This window comes from Phyllobates terribilis, unplaced genomic scaffold (assembly GCF_046119375.1).
Source record: "Phyllobates terribilis strain yellow unplaced genomic scaffold, ASM4611937v1 Scaffold_12__6_contigs__length_324123572, whole genome shotgun sequence".
NCBI classification, from domain to species: domain Eukaryota; kingdom Metazoa; phylum Chordata; class Amphibia; order Anura; family Dendrobatidae; genus Phyllobates; species Phyllobates terribilis.
The window spans coordinates 172,712,148-172,732,364 of NW_027362772.1; the positions used below are offsets into that span (position 1 = coordinate 172,712,148).

At 41.6% G+C, this 20,217-nt stretch overlaps 5 non-coding genes across 5 annotated transcripts; all 5 read right to left on the minus strand.

The window, feature by feature from the left end:
• Positions 1-282: 282 nt before the first annotated feature.
• TRNAF-GAA (transfer RNA phenylalanine (anticodon GAA)) lies at positions 283-355 on the minus strand. Its single transcript has one exon. It is a non-coding gene; the product is annotated as a tRNA-Phe (tRNA).
• A 2,201-nt stretch (positions 356-2,556) lies between these two features.
• TRNAF-GAA (transfer RNA phenylalanine (anticodon GAA)) lies at positions 2,557-2,629 on the minus strand. Its single transcript has one exon. It is a non-coding gene; the product is annotated as a tRNA-Phe (tRNA).
• Positions 2,630-15,756: 13,127 nt separating this feature from the next.
• TRNAF-GAA (transfer RNA phenylalanine (anticodon GAA)) lies at positions 15,757-15,829 on the minus strand. Its single transcript has one exon. It is a non-coding gene; the product is annotated as a tRNA-Phe (tRNA).
• A 2,193-nt stretch (positions 15,830-18,022) lies between these two features.
• On the minus strand, positions 18,023-18,095 carry TRNAF-GAA (transfer RNA phenylalanine (anticodon GAA)). The gene has a single exon. It is a non-coding gene; the product is annotated as a tRNA-Phe (tRNA).
• Positions 18,096-19,194: 1,099 nt separating this feature from the next.
• TRNAL-CAG (transfer RNA leucine (anticodon CAG)) lies at positions 19,195-19,279 on the minus strand. The gene has a single exon. It is a non-coding gene; the product is annotated as a tRNA-Leu (tRNA).
• Between the last annotated feature and the right edge of the window lie 938 nt (positions 19,280-20,217).

Below are 20,217 nucleotides of genomic sequence, written 5' to 3' on the forward strand. Positions count from 1 at the left end.
GTCTGATACATGCTGCCTGTATTAGCTATCAGGTTTCCTTTAAATCCTCATACAGCTAAGTCAAACTAAAATAAAACAAAGTGATGACGTCCAGAATGAAGGAAAAATTACAAAAAATATTATTTTCCTCAAAAGTTAAAAGTGTTCAGTTCTCAAGTTTCTATCATTTTATTTCCTGTAGATAGTTATAATGATTAGGATTTTTATATTCTCTGTAAACAGTCAGTCCATATGCATTGTTTATTTTCTGCTTAAAATTTAATGGGTGAAGAAAAAAACTTTTGCCGAAACCCGGGATTGAACCAGGGACCTTTAGATCTTCAGTCTAACGCTCTCCCAACTGAGCTATTTCAGCAGAACACATTTAGATTCAGGAATGTTCAACACACTGTAGATGTCACAACTGGATGTATTTATTTTTACTTTGACTTGTTTTTGCAAGATTATCTATGTTTGAAAGTCCCGCTATTTTGCGTACATATTTAAGAACTTACATTAATTCCTTGTGAATGAATAGAAAAAACAGCAATTCTGCATTTTTTTTACATTTTCAAATTTACTCAATTCGCCAGGGTAATTCTGACTGTGTCTCTGTAGGACAGGTGATGATTGAGCATAAAACACAATTTGTAAGCATAATGTTGCATCAAGCTTTATTTTTTTCTTAGGTGCAAACAATTGGAGTGAAGATAGGAGATGCAAATTTAGAGAAAATATTCTACTGATTGTTAATGTTGAAAGTGAAAACATTTGTCCCAAATTGTGGTGAAACTTTGATGTCAGTATCACATGCGCATTTCAGACTTGTTAAACTATGTTCATCTGCTCTTTTAGCTTTTGTTTATTAAGTATATATATAGTCTATTGATGCCTGAGGTAAAAAAATCTGAAATTAGACTTACTGGTAATTCGGTTTCTAGGAATCTTCCACGACAGCACCTTAGGAGGTTCACTCTCTGCCCTAATAGGGACAGAGAACACATAGAGATGAAATAGTCCCTCCCATTTTCCTATCCACAGTATTTTTCCAATGCCAAAGCAACAACTAGCATATGCACAAACAAACTATTTGATGTTCCCAGAAGTCTTTTGTGAAAGCACAAATACAGGACATTTAAGATTTGCCTCAAGGACCCCCAGGAATACTGCCAAAGTTCCAACGTTGAGAATTGGTTTTGCTAAGCCCCATCACTTTTAGTTTTCGATTTGAGATTGCCACCAATAGAGCGGACCCCCAACTAATCAGTAACATGAGTAAAGCTGTACAATTTTTTGAAAGAAAATGGTAATGTCAGAAATGGGATTCAAACCCACGCCTCCAGGAGAGACAGTGACCTGAACACAGCGCCTTAGACCGCTCAGCCATCCTGACTTCTTTTTGCTTCTGTAATTTAACTCTTTCTAAGCTAAGCAGTAGAAAGATGAGCATTACTTGTGATGAAAGGAAATATACCATGATTTCTTTTATTTTAATATTGATTTGTAACCTATTAGTTACAGCCAATTTTGAGCTTCATGACCAAGCACCGTTTTTTAAATCTGACATGTATCACTTTATGTGGCAATAACACTGGAATGCTTAACATATCCCTGTGATTCTGATAGTGTTATTTTGTAACACATTGTACTTTATATTAATGGTAAATTTAGGTCAATATATATTTAGTTTTTCTTGTGAAAATATCTAAAGTTGCACAATTTCATTGAAATGCGGTTATGCCCCATATGTCTTCAGAAACTACTGTTTGGTCACACAGCAGGGCTTTGAAAGTAAGAGCGCTATTTGCGTTTTGGGAATGCAGATTTTGCAAGAATATTTTGAGGGTGACATTTGCGGAGTTCCAAAAGTTCCAAAACAGCAGAAACCCCTCCAAAGTGATCCCATTTTATAAATTACTCCTCACAATGAATTCATCAACACCAGCAATTACTATTATTGTCCAACAGGTGTTTTCACTCTGCAACATCCAGAATTGCAAATAAGCCAGTTTAGTGCCCAGCTTGCGCTAATGGAGACAAGCACCCCATACATTTTAATTGGGCTCTCCTCGCTACAGAAATGCCAAATCTGTGGATTCTTTGTCTTACCATTAACGTGGAAACCCCTATTTTTAGAATGAAAGATGACGGTCCTGAGTTGGGGCTTGTGTTTTTTGCCTTCCTGGCTTTTTCCCCAAACATCTTTGTTCCTGGCATATTATTTAAGCATATTTGTCTCAGTAATGCCACAGCGATTCATAGTCAAACATAAATGGCTGAAATCATTCAGCTAGTGTCTGATACATGCTGCCCGTATTAGCTATCAGGTTTCCTTTAAATCCTCATACAGCTAAGTCAAACTAAAATAAAACAAAGTGATGACGTCCAGAATGAAGGAAAAAATACAAAAAATATTATTTTCCTCAAAAGTTAAAAGTGTTCAGTTCTCAAGTTTCTATCATTTTATTTCCTGTAGATAGTTATAATGATTAGGATTTTTATATTCTCTGTAAACAGTCAGTCCATATGCTTTGTTTATTTTCTGCTTAAAATTTAATGGGTGAAGAATAAAACTTTTGCCAAAACCCGGGATTGAACCAGGGACCTTTAGATCTTCAGTCTAACGCTCTCCCAACTGAGCTATTTCAGCAGGACACATTTAGATTCAGGAATGTTCAACACACTGTAGATGTCACAACTGGATGTATTTATTTTTACTTTGACTTGTTTTTGCAAGATTATCTATATTGGAAAGTCCCGCTATTTTGCAGTACATATTTAAGAACTTACATTAATTCTTTGTGAATGAATAGAAAAAAAAGCAATTCTGCATTTTTTTTACATTTTCAAATTTACTCAATTCGCCAGGGTAATTCTGACTGTGTCTCTGTAGGACAGGTGATGATTGAGCATAAAACACAATTTGTAAGCATAATGTTGCATCAAACTTTATTTTTTTCTTAGGTGCCAACAATTGGAGTGAAGATAGGAGATGCAAATTTAGAGAAAATATTCTACTGATTGTTAATGTTGAAAGTGAAAACATTTGTCCCAAATTGTGGTGAAACTTTGATGTCAGTATCACATGCGCATTTCAGACTTGTTAAACTATGTTCATCTGCTCTTTTAGCTTTTGTTTATTAAGTACATATATAGTCTATTGATGCCTGAGGTAAAAAAATCTGAAATTAGACTTACTGGTAATTCGGTTTCTAGGAATCTTCCACGACAGCACCTTAGGAGGTTCACTCTCTGCCCTAATAGGGACAGAGAACACATAGAGATGAAATAGTCCCTCCCATTTTCCTATCCACAGTATTTTTCCGATGCCAAAGCAACAACTAACATATGCACAAAGAAACTATTTGATGTTCCCAGAAGTCTTTTTTGAAAGCACAAATTCAGGACATTTAAGATTTGCCTCAAGGACCCCAAGGAATACTGCCAAAGTGCGAACGTTGAGAATTGGTTTTGCTAAGCCCCATCACTTTTAGTTTTCGATTTGAGATTGCCACCAATAGAGCGGACCCCCAACTAATCAGTAACAGGAGTGAAGCTGTACAATTTCTTGAAAGAAAATTCTAATGTCAGAAGTAGAGATGAGCGTTGTTCTACTCGAACTGTTCGCCAATCTCAAATTCGAGCTGTTTTGGGCGGTGTTCGAGTCATTCGGCGAACACAAACAATTTGAGAAAAATTCGGCTGTTCGAGGTTATGTTCGATAACTGTTCGTGCACCAAAATCATAACTGGATTTTTTCTCAGTAGTGATGAAAATTAATGTTAATACGCAGTTTGAGTGTACAGCGGGGTGGGGGGAGGGGCAGGGGATGGATCTCTGCAGGAACAATGAAGATCTCCATTTTTTTTTTCTCTTTCCCGCATTTACAGTGGGGAGGTACAATCTGTCAGCCTATCAGTAGCGCACACACGGAGCGAAGTGCTTTTTTTCACACAAGCAAGGGCATGTGTCATTGGCAGTGTATGTCACATGTCCTTGCCCTATAAGACCAAGCCATTTTCCCCGTCGCCACCATTTTCTCACTGCTGCAGCTGCGTGTTAGACGGCACCGCTGTTGCTGTGTGCGCTATACCTTGTTAATTTCAAGCCAATTTTCGCACAAATCTACAGATAGCTTGGGAGTAGGGAATAGTTGTGATTGCAGTCCTTTTAAGGACTAGGTTACAGCATTTCCTACGACTTTTATCAGGCAGGTCTGTGCTCTTAAATAGATAGATTGTGGGAGTAAAGACTAATTGTAATTGGAGTCCTTTTCAGGACTAGGTTACATCAGTTCCTATCAGTTTTTGCCAGGCAGGACTGTGCCAGTGCTGTGCAAGTTTTTTTCACAGCATTTGGCTGAATCTAGCAAAGCTAATCCTTTTTGGCCTATTGCAGAGTGTGTTAGTCAGTGGAGTAGCCTATCTGTGTTGCAAGATATACCACCTGTGTATAGAATACCAATTTTTTTACTGCACCTAGTGAAGTAAAATCTTTTGGGCATAGCATCATTCTATTAGTCCATCTATACTGACCTCCATCAGGTTGCAAATTAAATATAATTTTTTTCTGCATCTAGCTCTGAAAAAATATTGGGCTTCTAGCTGTGTGTGGGACTTGTTGTATTAGTCCATCTATACTGACCTCCATCAGGTTGCAAACTGAATATATTTTTTTCTGCATCTACCTCTGAAAAAATATTGGGCTTCTAGCTGTGTGTGGGACTTGTTCTATTAATACATCTATACAGACCTCCATCAGGTTGCAAACTGAATATATTTTTTTCTGCATCTACCTCTGAAAAAATATGCGGCCTTCTAGCAGTGTGTGGGACTTTCTCTATTAGTCCATCTATACTGACCTCCATCAGGTTGCAAACTGAATATAATTTTTTTCTGCATCTAGCTCTGAAAAAATATTTGGCCTTCTAGCAGTGTGTGGGACTTTCTCTATTAGTCCATCTATACTGACCTCCATCAGGTTGCAAATTAAAAATAATTTTTATCTGCATCTACAGTACCTCTGAAAAAATATTTGGGCTTCTAGCTGTGTGTGGGACTTGTTCTATTAGTCCATCTATACTGACCTCCATCAGGTTGCAAATTGAATATAATTTTTATCTGCATCTAGCTCTGAACAAATATTTTGCCTTCTAGCAGTGTGTTGGACTTTCTCTATTAGTCCATCTATACTGACCTCCATCAGGTTGCAAATTGAATATAAGTTTTATCTGCATCTAGCTCTGAAAAAATATTTGGCCTTCTAGCAGTGTGTGGGACTTTCTCTATTAGTCCTTCTATACTGACCTCCATCAGGTTGCAAATTAAAAATGATTTTTATCTGCATCTACCGCTGAAAAAATATTTGGGCTTCTAGCTGTGTGTGGGACTTGTTCTATTACTCCATCTATACTGACCTCCATCAGGTTGCAAACTGAATATATTTTTTTCTGCATCTACCTCTGAAAAAATATTGGGCTTCTAGCTGTGTGTGGGACTTGTTGTATTAATCCATCTATACTGACCTCCATCAGGTTGCAAATTAAAAATAATTTTTATCTGCATCTACAGTACCTCTGAAAAAATATTTAGGCTTCTAGCTGTGTGTGGGACTTGTTCTATTAGTCCATCTATACTGACCTCCATCAGGTTGCAAATTGAATATAATTTTTATCTGCATCTAGCTCTGAAAAAATATTTGGCCTTCTAGCAGTGTGTGGGACTTTCTCTATTAGTCCATCTATACTGACCTCCATCAGGTTGCAAATTAAAAATAATTTTTATCTGCATCTAGCTCTGAAAAAATATTTGGCCTTCTAGCAGTGTGTGGGACTTTCTCTATTAGTCCATCTATACTGACCTCCATCAGGTTGCAAATTAAAAATAATTTTTATCTGCATCTACAGTACCTCTGAAAAAATATTTGGGCTTCTAGCTGTGTGTGGGACTTGTTCTATTAGTCCATCTATACTGACCTCCATCAGGTTGCAAATTGAATATAATTTTTATCTGCATCTAGCTCTGAAAAAATATTTGGCCTTCTAGCAGTGCGTGGGACTTTCTCTATTAGTCCATCTATACTGACCTCCATCAGGTTGCAAATTAAATATAATTTTTATCTGCATCTACCTCTGAAAAAATATTTGGGCTTCTAGCTGTGTGTGGGACTTGTTCTATTACTCCATCTATACTGACCTCCATCAGGTTGCAAACTGAATATATTTTTTTCTGCATCTACCTCTGAAAAAATATTGGGCTTCTAGCTGTGTGTGGGACCTGTTGTATTAGTCCATCTATACTGACCTCCATCAGGTTGCAAATTAAAAATAATTTTTATCTGCATCTACAGTACCTCTGAAAAAATATTTGGGCTTCTAGCTGTGTGTGGGACTTGTTCCATTAGTCCATCTATACTGACCTCCATCAGGTTGCAAATTGAATATAATTTTTATCTGCATCTAGCTCTGAAAAAATATTTGGCCTTCTAGCAGTGTGTGGGACTTTCTCTATTAGTCCATCTATACTGACCTCCATCAGGTTGCAAATTAAAAATAATTTTTATCTGCATCTAGCTCTGAAAAAATGTTTGGCCTTCTAGCAGTGTGTGGGACTTTCTCTATTAGTCCATCTATACTGACCTCCATCAGGTTGCAAATTAAAAATAATTTTTATCTGCATCTACCTCTGAAAAAATATTTGGGCTTCTAGCTGTGTGTGGGACTTGTTCTATTAATCCATCTATACAGACCTCCATCAGGTTGCAAACTGAATATAATTTTTTTCTGCATCTAGCTCTGAAAAAATATTTGGCTTTCTAGCAGTGTGTGGGACTTGTTCTATTAGTCCACCTATACTGACCTCCATCAGGTTGCAAATTCAAAATTATTTTTTGTCTGCATCTAGCTCTGAAAAAATATTTGGCCTTCTAGCAGTGTGTGGGACTTTCTCTATAAGTCCATCTATACTGACCTCCATCAGGTTGCAAACTGAATATATTTTTTTTCTGCATCTACCTCTGAAAAAATATTGGGCTTGTAGCTGTGTGTGGGACTTGTTCTATTAATCCATCTATACAGACCTCCAACAGGTTGCAAACTGAATAAAAAATTTTTCTGCATCTACCTTTGAAAAAATATTTGGGCTTCTAGCTGTGTGTGGGACTTGTTCTATTAGTCCATCTATACTGACCTCCATCAGGTTGCAAATTGAATATAATTTTTTTCTGCATCTAACCCAGCCAATAGTTTTGGCCTAATACCACAGTTTGGCCACTCAGCTCTGCTCGGTTCCCATCCATTGTTTTTTTGTGCAAACAACTCCAAGGTTGTGAATTAGTTAACCACCAAAATGAGTGGAAAAAGGCCTGCTGCTGGTGGAAAGGGGAATAGGCGTGTTGGGAAGGGGAAAAAAGGTTGTGTCCGTGGGGTAGGTGTTAAAGCAACAGTAACATCTGCAGAAGAAAGACCATCTTCCAGCCAAACTAAAATGTCTACTTCTTTTAGCGGACAATGTGATAAGATCCCTTTCTTACGGCCACGCCAATCGCTACAAATTCCAGATGAGGCACAAAAACAGCAGGTGCTTCAATGGATATCAAGTGCTCCTTTAAGTGGGCTCTCCTCCACATCAACTTCAACATCACAAATACTCCAGTCCTCAAAGGTGTCACCCCAATCGCACTTGCTTCCTCACAGCTCCCAAATCTCCAGCTGCCCGTCTGAGTATGAGGTAGAACAGATGGTTGAGTCTGCAGAGCTGTTTACTCATACTATAGCCTGGGAATCAGAGGTCGACTCCAGCACTTCTGTGAATCCAGACGAGGAAATGATCTGCACTGATGCCCAGAATCTTTATGAGTCGGATCCAGGACCAGACGCAGAAGGTTCTGACCATAATGTAGACCCTCATTCCCAAACTGTAACTCCTGTTGGTGGAGACAATGAGGAAGACGATGATAAGACTCAAATACCTGATTGGAGCGACAACTTTAGTTTTTTGTCAGGGCAGGAACAGGTTGGCTCTGAGGACGACGGGTGTGATAACGCACAGGGTGATGATGATGAGGTTGGAGATCCCACTTACTGTCAACCCACAGTCAGCCAAGAGATGAGGTCAGCAGAGGAGGTGGAGGAAGATGCTAGTGACGACGAGGTCAGGTTGCGCCTTCCTGGACAGAGACGTAGTACTGGAAGCACGTCAACAACTGCATCCTCAAACACAACTCTGCCTCTCACCACAAGTCGTGGTGGCTCTTCAGGTCGCATGGGTGCTAAGCCTTGCATAGCCTGGGCATTTTTTCAGATCGATAAAAATGACCCAACTCGTGTTATCTGTAACATTTGTCAGCAAAAGCTAAGTAGAGGCCAAAAAATACATAGTTTGAGTACTTCATGCATGAACCGGCACATGGACATGAAGCATAAGTTGCAGTGGGAAGCTCAGTGTGCTACAATGCGGCCTAGCCGGCCGGGCCAACCACCGTCTGCCATATCTTGTGCATCCGCGGCCTCTTCATCCTCTTTGACTGGGGGGACAGCAGTCACACCTGTTTTAGGGCGCAGACCTGCCACCTCTTTACCCGCAACAGCCAGCGTGATTGGCAGGTCATCATTTTCTTTGGAGGTGGTAACACCAGCTGGTGTTGAGCGCTGTCCGACATCGATAGCACCACCTTCGGATCAAGGCAACCTAACATGTCCGCCTGCATCTTCCTCACAGACCGTCAGTTTGCCGGGGACACCCTTATCAACCCCGTCTAAGCACAATATCCAGCCGTCGGTCCCTCAGATGTGGACAAGTAAAAGACCATTTCCTCCTAGCCATGAGAAAGCTAAGAGGTTGAATTTCACCATCTGCAAGCTCTTGGCTACAGAAAAGCTGCCTTTCCGCCTGGTGGACACAGAGGATTTTCGAGACCTTATGTCCATCGCAGTGCCACAGTACCAGATGCCCAGTCGGCACTACTTCTCAAAGAAAGGTGTGCCTGCGCTCCAACAGCATGTCGCACACAACATCACCGCTTCTTTGAGAAACTCTGTGTGTGACAGGGTGCATTTCACCACAGACACTTGGACGAGTAGGCATGGACAGGGGCATTACATGTCGCTGACTGGGCACTGGGTAACTATGGTGACAGCAGGACAAGGGGCTGCTGTCCAAGTCTTGCCGTCCCCACGAGTTGTGCGTCAATCCTCTTTATGTCAAAGTTCCTCCACTGCTTCTGCCTCCTCAACCTCCTCTCGGTCTTCCACCTGCACCCAAAGCCTGTCTGGTCATGCCACAAGCTTTCTAACTGCGCAGAAGGGATCCTGCACACCTCCTTACTATGCTGGCAGTAGGGCTCAACGTCATCAGGCGGTTTTTACATTGAAATGTTTGGGAAATGTGAGTCACACAGCTGAGGAGTTGTGGTCAGCTCTGGAGAACCAATTTCATGAATGGTTGTCTCCACTGGACCTGAAACCAGGGAAGGCCGTGTGCGACAATGCTGCAAATCTGGGTGCGGCCCTTCGCCGGGGCAATGTCACACACGTGCCTTGTATGGCTCACGTGTTGAACTTGGTTGTCCATCAATTTTTAGCCCACTATCCCAGACTAGATGGCCTTCTGCAGAGGGCACGGTCGCTGTGTGCTCACTTCCGCCGTTTGCATCCCGCAGCTCAGCGACTTACATCTCTACAGAAGTCGTTGGGCCTGCCACTTCACCGGCTAAAATGCGATGTGCCTACCCGGTGGAATTCAACTCTGCACATGTTGCAGCGACTGTGGCAGCACCGACAAGCCCTGGTGCAATACGTTCTGACGTATAGCCTGGGCCAACGAGATCCAGAGGTGGGGCAAATCACGCTGGAGGAGTGGTCTCAGATCAGGGACCTATGCACCCTTCTGCACAGTTTTGAAATGGCGACGAAGATGTTTAGTGCTGACGATGCCATTATCAGCATGACTATTCCGGTGATTTACATGCTGTAGCACATGTTAAACAGAATTCGGAGTCAGGTGGTGGCACAAGAGGAGGTGGAGGAAGTAGAGGAGGAGGAGTTGTATGCGGAAGGGCTAACATCTGCAAGGTCCAGACGGTCGGCAGCACCAAGGCGGCAGGCATGTGAGGGTGGGGGAGATGGTTTTACCAGGGCGCATGGTAGCAGCCAAACTAGTGAGGAAGGTGCAGGAGCCCAGGAAGAAGTGGAGGACGAACTGATGGAAGACTCATCAGATGAGGGAGACCTTGATCACATTTCTGTTGTGCGAGGTTGGGGGGAGAGGACAGAGGAAGGAAGCATGATTGTTACCTCGCCACCAACACAACAGGGACTTGGTGCTCCTGGATGTGCAACACACATGAGTGCCTTCTTGCTGCACTACCTGCAACATGACCCTCGAATTGTGAGAATTAGAAGTAATCATGACTACTGGGTTGCCACACTCTTAGATCCCCCAAACTTTTCGATCAACCTTTTCATTTTAATAAAGACCAAAAAAATGGTCATTTTTGAAATTATAAGCATTAGCAGGTTGTTAGAAACTGAAATCAAACAGTTTTCAACTCAAAACTTTATTCTAGGTGATGTTACATTTTCACATAGGACCCCTTGTTCGAAAGGAGCTTCTGAACTCTCTCGTCCATTGAATTTGTCAGGTTTTGGATGGTTTCTGCTTCAATTGTTTTGCATGAGGACAGAATACCCTCCCAGAGCTGTTGCTTAGATGCGAACTGCCTCCCGCCATCATAGACACTCCTTTTAATGATGCTCCAAAGGTTCTGAATGGGGTAGAGGTCAGGGGAGCATGGGGGTCACACCATAAGTTTGTCCCCTTTTATGCCCATATCAGCCAGAGATGCAGATGTTTTATGTGCAGCATGAGATGGTGCATTATCATGCAAAAAAATGATCTTGCTGTGAAATACACAGTTCTCCTTCTTGAACCATGGCAGGAAGTGCTGTTTGAGAAAATCCACATACATTATGGAGTTCATCTTTAGCGCCTTAAGGGGTTCCTAAAGGGGCCGACAATCTCTCTCCCCATGATTCCAGCCCAAAACATTACTCCACCTCCTCCTTGTTGGCGCTGTAGCCGTGTTTGCGTGGGGTGTCCATCAACCAGCCATCCTCTACTCCATCCATCTGGACTATCGAGCGCTGCACGGCACTCATCCGTGAACAAAACAGTTTTGAAATCAGTCTTCATGTAATGTTTGGCCCACTGGAGCCGTTTCTGCTTGTGTGAAGTGGATAGAGGAGGTCGACAGGATGGCGTATGCACAGCTGCAAACCTCTGAAGGACCCTGCATCTTGTTGTTCGGGGGACGTTGGAGGCACCAGCAGCTTCAAAAACTTGTCTGCTGCTATGACAAGGCTTTTTTGCCGCTGCTCTTTCAACCTGACGTAATTGCCTGTAGGAAAGAGTCCTCAATTTGCCCTTATCAGCACGCACACGTGTGCACTGTGAATCAGCTACATACTTCTTGATTACCAAGACACTTAATCCTGATCATCGCACAATGTTGATTGTAATCATGCCTTGACCTAAACACTCCACAATTTGTTGCTTCTCAGCAGCCGACACATCCTTTTCCTTTCCCATTTTGGCAGAAAATGTAGGCTGATTAATAATGTGAGACAGCCTTCTTAAGTAGTCTTGCCTTTCATTGGACACAACTGCCAAACTAATTAGCACAGGTGTCTGCAATTGCTTACATTGATATAAAGAGCCCTGACACACATCACCATCAATGAGTTTAACTGACAAACAAACAAATTCTTCCCTTATCACTCCTAAACACTTTTTGCATAATAATTTGGAACACAGTGTACATGTGCTTTTCCACAAAACACCAGTGGTTCACGTAGTGATTCTTACAGTTCTAACTTGCCAACCGTGGTCTGTATGGAGTTGTTCAATAAAGGGCCCAAAATTAAGATAACATAGATGGGAGAGGTCTCTATGAATAGGAATTCCTAAGTATTTGATACCCTGTGAGGGCCAGGCAAAGGGAAAGTTGGACTGGATGGAATCCTATATGGATTTGGGGAGGGAGACATTGAGGGCCTCAGACTTCGCTGCACTGATTTTAAAATTTGACCATGTAACAAAGTGATCTATTTCAGCCATAACAGCATGGATGGATATATGTGATTGAGTGATATATACTAGGACATCATCAGCAAATAGAGAGCACTTGTACTCGGTGCCTCCCACCTCAATCCACCTAATATTGGGGTTATGGCGAATTGATGAGAGCAGGTGCTCCGTCACTAGGATGTATAAGAGAGGGGACAGAGAACATCCCTGCCTTGTCCCATTTGTGATTGTGAAAGGTGATGAAAATGTTCTGACGCGCCCCCTGGGCCTTGGGACACCCAGAGCCGGACCCTTTTTGGTGGATGCTGGTGGTTGTAGCTCCGTGGCGGCGACCCGGTTCCGTATCTCAGGGCGGTCAAACCAGTGGCGGAACTATTTATGTGGTTTTGATGTTTAAATGTCCGACTACGCCACCCGTGGATTGCGGTCAGAGTGAACCACCGCTCCAGGGCAGACCGCTGAGGCTGGTGTTGTGGGTGCAGCAGAGCGTAGCATAACTCCCCACGGGAGGAGTATAGCCTCAGGTCAGTGTATGCGGAGGATGGGGGTGATGGTGCAGGGCAGCAGCAGTAACGACACGGAGTCAGTGATGCAGTCCAGGGCCTTTACTCACAGTTCTTATTATCCAGACCACGTCTGCAGGTAACGGCTGCCCACGTCGTACTGTGCTCACCAGGTGAGGGGCTCAGACAACTCCCAGATAACTTTAGAGTGCTTCACAGGACCCCCTTTGTGTGTCCTTTGACTGGCCTTTCTTACCAACCCTTCTGTCCGGCTGCCTCGGGCCTCCTCTTGGTAAACTTGGCGCCAGTTTCCCTGACCCTATGTGGTGCCTTCCTAGTGGGTGTAGCGAGGGGCTGCGCCACATAAAATGTCACAGAATCCTGTTTCTAGCTGGTGGTCGTTTTCTGCCTCCACTAGTTTCGGGGACCGGTCTCCCCCTTTGGCCTGACCCCTCCACGCAGGTGGATTCGGGCGTGCGGTGGCGACTAGCCCGTCCGCACCCCTGGGATCCCTTCGTTCCTCGTTCCTGGAGCCTTCTCCGCTCCTCTTCCTTCCTTCTCCCTCTTCCAGGCCTGGGCCTCTGTTACTAGGCCCGCCTCCGGAGCAGAGCTCATGCAGAGCCCCTGCTCCCTGCCACTTCTGCTCAGACTTCTCTGCACTGAACTAAGATGGTGCCCACCTTTTATACTCCCTTCTCAATGCACCCAGGAACTGCTTCCTCCCTGCTCCTGCACTACAGGGTTCCCCTTCCTCAGTGTTCCCTCCCCCCACTCCAGCCAGGGACAGGGACTGTCGTGCCCATCTCAGGGGCATATTGGTCGCCCTGCCCCACGGCAATGTGGTGTAATGCATGCAGGTGTCGGGTCCTGATCCACACTACATCCTTACCTGAGAGTGAGATATCACACCTCTGGGTGAGGTGCAATACCTCTGTAGCAACCGAGCCCTCAGGGTGCTACAGTTCCATTTATCTTCAGAATAGGTGACGTATTGCGATACAGGGCCGTGATTTTGGCTATAAAAGGGTCCCCTAGACCCCTACCCCAAGCTTTTTAAGAGAATCATATATGGCGTGCCAGGAGACTCTATGGAATGCTTTCTCAGCATCCAACGAGAGTATCTAATTACAAATTTTTAACTGCATCTAGCCCAGGAAATACTTTGTGCCTAGTAGCAGTGTCTGCTAGTCAGCGGATTATCCCGGCTGTTAAGCAAGCTACACCACCTGTAGTTTGGACACTTAATTTTTTCAAAGGAAATGCTTCAGGACCACGGGATACTCAGTGAAGAGCATCAGGAGGCACCCCAAGGCATAGGGGCTGGGACTGGCAGTAGGATGCCTTGCGGTGGACAGCCGAGCTCGATCCTTCTAAAAGCTTGTGAACTGCAGCAGCTTTAGTGGACGCTACTGGAGCTGGAATTACGCGGCTGCTGGCATGAGACTTGCCCTCCAATAGATCCTTGTAAATGGATTTAAAGTGTATTCATTCAAATTAGAGAGACAATTTAAATTAAAAAGCTTAGAGCTGCCTCCACCACAGGGGGGCTCGCTCGACCCACCAGCGGACAGGCACCAGTATTGGGAGAGGGGGGCTGGCCGTCAGGGTTCACCGCGGCTCTGGCAGAAACCCGGCGACACGGAGGTGGCACGGGCAGGAGCAGACTGAACGTGTCGGCTTCTCACTTTTTGGATTTTAGAAGGGCATGACATGCCTATATCTGTGTCTCCCCCTCCTTTTACTCCTCCACCTCTTTTCTTTTCGCATGACTATATGTACTTGTCACTTTTCCATGTGTTAGTTATGTCTTCTGAGCAGTTTGTCAGCTTTTGGACACCTTTGAAGGTGTTTTCTATGTGTTTCTATGTGTTTTTGTTTGCCTGCCATTGGTTTTAACAGTGTTCGACGAACCGAACCGAACTCGAACACTACGTGAGATTTGAACCCACGCCTCCAGGAGAGACTGCAACCTGAACGCAGCGCCTTAGACCGCTCGGCCATCCTGACTTCTTCTGGCTTTTGTAATTTAACTCTTTCTAAGCTAAGCAGTGGAAAGATGAGCATTACTTGTGATGAAAGGAAATATGCCATGATTTCTTTTATTTTAATATTGATTTGTAACCTATTAGTTACAGCCAATTTTGAGCTTCATGACCAAGTACCGTTTTTTAAATCTGACATGTATCAATTTATGTGGCAATAACACTGGAATACTTAACATATCCCCGTGATTCCGATAGTGTTATTTTGTAACACATTGTACTTTATATTAATGGTAAATTTAGGTCAATATATATTTAGTTTTTCTTGTGAAAATATCTAAAGTTGCACAATTTCATTGAAATGCGGTGATGCCCCATATGTCTTCAGAAACTACTGTTTGGTCACACAGCAGGGCTTTGAAAGTAAGAGCGCTATTTGGGTTTTGGGAATGCAGATTTTGCAAGAATATTTTGAGGGTGACATTTGCGGAGTTCGAAAAGTTCCAAAACAGCAGAAACCCCTCCAAAGTGATCCCATTTTATAAATTACTCCTCACAATGAATTCATCAACACCAGCAATTACTATTATTGTCCAACAGGTGTTTTCACTCTGCAACATCCAGAATTGCAAATAAGCCAGTTTAGTGCCCAGCTTGCGCTAATGGAGACAATCACCCCATGCATTTTAATTGGGCTCTCCTCGCTACAGAAATGCCAAATCTGTGGATTCTTTGTCTTACCATTAACGTGGAAACCCCTCTTTTTAGAATGAAAGATTACGGTCCTGAGTTTTGGCTTGTGTTTTTTGCCTTCCTGGCTTTTTCCCCAAATAGCTTTGTTCCTGGCATATTATTTAAGCATATTTGTCTCAGTAATGCCACAGCGATTCATAGTCAAACATAAATGGCTGAAATCATTCAGCTAGTGTCTGATACATGCTGCCCGTATTAGCTATCAGGTTTCCTTTAAATCCTCATACAGCTAAGTCAAACTAAAATAAAACAAAGTGATGACGTCCAGAATGAAGGAAAAATTACTAAAAATATTATTTTCCTCAAAAGTTAAAAGTGTTCAGTTCTCAAGTTTCTATCATTTTATTTCCTGTAGATAGTTATAATGATTAGGATTTTTATATCCTCTGTAAACAGTCAGTCCATATGCTTTGTTTATTTTCTGCTTAAAATTTAATGGGTGAAGAAAAAAGCTTTTGCCGAAACCCGGGATTGAACCATGGACCTTTAGATCTTCAGTCTAACGCTCTCCCAACTGAGCAATTTCAGCAGGACACATTTAGATTCAGGAATGTTCAACACACTGTAGATGTCACAACTGGATGTATTTATTTTTACTTTGACTTGTTTTTGCAAGATTATCTATATTTGAAAGTCCCGCTATTTTGCGTACATATTTAAGAACTTACATTAATTCTTTGTGAATGAATAGAAAAAACAGCAATTCTGCATTTTTTTTACATTTTCAAATTTACTCATTTCGCCAGGGTAATTCTGACTGTGTCTCTGTAGGACAGGTGATGATTGAGCATAAAACACAATTTGTAAGCATAATGTTGCATCAAGCTTTATTATTTTCTTAGGTGCAAACAATTGAAGTGAAGATAGGAGATGCAAATTTAGAGAAAATATTCTACTGATTGTTAATGTTGAAAGTGAAAACATTTGTCCCAAATTGTTGTGAAACTTTGATGTCAGTATCACATGCGCATTTCAGACTTGTTAAACTATGTTCATCTGCTCTTTTAGCTTTTGTTTATTAAGTATATTTATAGTGTATTGATGCCTGAGGTAAAAAAATCTGAAATTAGACTTACTAGTAATTCGGTTTCTAGGAATCTTCCACGACTGCACCTTAGGAGGTTCACTCTCTGCCCTAATAGGGACAGAGAACACATAGAGATGAAATAGTCCCTCCCATTTTCCTATCCACAGTATTTTTCCGATGCCAAAGCAACAACTAACATATGCACAAAGAAACTATTTGATGTTCCCAGAAGTCTTTTTTGAAAGCACAAATTCAGGACATTTAAGCTTTGCCTCAAGGACCCCAAGGAATACTGCCAAAGTGCCAACGTTGAGAATTGGTTTTGCTAAGCCCCATCACTTTTAGTTTTCGATTTGAGATTGCCACCAATAGAGCGGACCCCCAACTAATCAGTAACAGGAGTGAAGCTGTACAATTTCTTGAAAGAAAATTCTAATGTCAGAAGTGGGATTCGAACCCACGCCTCCAGGAGAGACTGCGACCTGAACGCAGCGCCTTAGACTGCTCCTGACTTCTTCTGGCTTTTGTAATTTAACTCTTTCTAAGCTAAGCAGTAGAAAGATGAGCATTACTTGTGATGAAAGGAAATATGCCATGATTTCTTTTATTTTAATATTGATTTGTAACCTATTAGTTACAGCCAATTTTGAGCTTCATGACCAAGCACCGTTTTTTAAATCTGACATGTATCAATTTATGTGGCAATAACACTGGAATGCTTAACATATCCCCGTGATTCTGAAAGTGTTATTTTGTAACACATTGTACTTTATATTAATGGTAAATTTAGGTCAATATATATTTAGTTTTTCTTGTGAAAATATCTAAAGTTGCACAATTTCATTGAAATGCTGTGATGCCCCATATGTCTTCAGAAACTACTGTTTGGTCACACAGCAGGGCTTTGAAAGTAAGAGCGCTATTTGGGTTTTGGGAATGCAGATTTTGAAAGAATATTTTTAGGGTGACATTTGCGGAGTTCCAAAAGTACCAAAACAGCAGAAACCCCTCCAAAGTGATCCCATTTTATAAATTACTCCTCACAATGAATTCATCAACGCCAGCAATTACTATTATTGTCCAACAGGTGTTTTCACTCTGCAACATCCAGAATTGCAAATAAGCCAGTTTAGTGCCCAGCTTGCGCTTATGGAGACAAGCACCCCATACATTTTAAGTGGGCTCTCCTCGCTAGAGAATTGCCAAATCTGTGGATTCTTTGTCTTACCATTAACGTGGAAACCCCTATTTTTAGAATGAAAGATGACGGTCCTGAGTTGGGGCTTGTGTTTTTTGCCTTCCTGGCTTTTTCCCCAAACAGCTTTGTTCCTGGCATATTTTTTAAGCATATTTGTCTCAGTAATGCCACAGCGATTCATAGTCAAACATAAATGGCTGAAATCATTCAGCTAGTGTCTGATACATGCTGACCGCATTAGCTATCAGGTTTCCTTTAAATCCTCATACAGCTAAGTCAAACTAAAATAAAACAAAGTGATGACGTCCAGAATGAAGGAAAAATTACAAAAAATATTATTTTCCTCAAAAGTTAAAAGTGTTCAGTTCTCAAGTTTCTATAATTTATTTCCTGTAGATAGTTATAATGATTAGGATTTTTACATTCTCTGTAAACAGTCAGTCCATATGCTTTGTTTATTTTCTGCATAAAATTTAATGGGTGAAGAAAAACACTTTTGCCGAAACCTGGGATTGAAACAGGGACCTTTAGATCTTCAGTCTAACGCTCTCCTAACTGAGTTATTTCGGCATGACACACTTAGATTCAGGAATGTTCAACACACTGTAGATGTCACAACTGGATGTATTTATTTTTACTTTGACTTGTTTTTGCAAGATTATCTATATTTGAAAGTCCCGCTATTTTGCGTACATATTTAAGAACTTACATTAATTCTTTGTGAATGAATAGAAAAAACAGCAATTCTGCATTTTTTTTACATTTTCAAATTTACTCAATTCACCAGGGTAATTCTGACTGTGTCTCTGTAGGACAGGTGATGATTGAGCATAAAACACAATTTGTAAGCATAATGTTGCATCAAGCTTTATTTTTTCTTAGGTGCAAACAATTGGAGTGAAGATAGGAGATGCAAATTTAGAGAAAATATTCTACTGATTGTTAATGTTGAAAGTGAAAACATTTGTCCCAAAATGTGGTGAAACTTTGATGTCAGTATCACATGCGCATTTCAGACTTGTTAAACTATGTTCATCTGCTCTTTTAGCTTTTGTTTATTAAGTATATATATAGTCTATTGATGCTTTGAGGTAAAAAAATCTGAAATTAGACTTACTGGTAATTTGGTTTCTAGGAATCTTCAACGAGAGCACCTTAGGAGGGTCACTCTCTGCCCTAATAGGGACAGAGAACACATAGAGATGAAATAGTCCCTCCCATTTTCCTATCCACAGTATTTTTCCGATGCCAAAGCAACAACTAACATATGCACAAAGAAACTATTTGATGTTCCCAGAAGACTTTTGTGAAAGCACAAATTCAGGACATTTAAGATTTGCCTCAAGGACCCCAAGGAATACTGCCAAAGTGCCAACATTGAGAATTGGTTTTGCTAAGCCCCATCACTTTTGAGATTGCCACCAATAGAGCGGACCCCCAACTAATCGGTAACAGGAGTGAAGCTGTACAATTTCTTGAAAGAAAATTCTAATGTCAGTAGTGGGATTTGAACCCACGCCTCCAGGAGAGACTGCGACCTGAACGCAGCATCTTAGACCGCTCGGCCATCACTTTTAGTTTTCGATTTGAGATTGCCACCAATTGAGCGGACCCCCAACTAATCAGTAACAGGAGTGAAGCTGTACAATTTCTTGAAAGAAAATTCTAATCTCAGAAGTGGGATTCGAACCCACGCCTCCAGAAGAGAGACTGCGACCTGAACGCAGCGCCTTAGACCACTCGGCCATCCTGACTTCCTCTGGCTTTTGTAATTTAACTCTTTCTAAGCTAAGCAGTAGAAAGATGAGCATTACTTGTGATGAAAGGAAATATGCCATGATTTCTTTTATTTTAATATTGATTTGTAACCTATTAGTTACAGCCAATTTTGAGCTTCATGACCAAGCACCGTTTTTTAAATCTGACATGTATCAATTTATGTGGCAATAACACTGGAATGCTTAACATATCCCCGTGATTCTGATAGTGTTATTTTGTAAGACATTGTACTTTATATTAATGGTAAATTTAGGTCAATATATATTTAGTTTTTCTTGCGAAAATCTCTAAAGTTGCACAATTTCATTGAGATGTGGTGATGCCCCATATGTCTTCAGAAACTACTGTTTGGTCACACAGCAGGGCTTTGAAAGTAAGAGCGCTATTTGGGTTTTGGGAATGCAGATTTTGCAAGAATATTTTGAGGGTGACATTTGCGGAGTTCCAAAAGTACCAAAACAGCAGAAACCCCTCCAAAGTGATCCCATTTTATAAATTACTCCTCACAATGAATTCATCAACACCGGCAATTACTATTTTTGTCCAACAGGTGTTTTCACTCTGCAACATCCAGAATTGCAAATAAGCCAGTTTAGTGCCCTGCTTGCGCTTATGGAGACTAGCACCCCATACATTTTAAGTGGGCTCTCCTCGCTAGAGAAATGCTAAATATGTGGATTCATTGTCTTACCATTAACGTGGAAACCCCTATTTTTAGAATGAAAGATGACGGTCCTGAGTTGGGGCTTGTGTTTTTTGCCTTCCTGGCTTTTTCCCCAAACAGCTTTGTTCCTGGCATATTTTTGAAGCATATTTGTCTCAGTAATGCCACAGCGATTCATAGTCAAACATAAATGGCTGAAATCATTCAGCTAGTGTCTGATACATGCTGCCTGTATTAGCTATCAGGTTT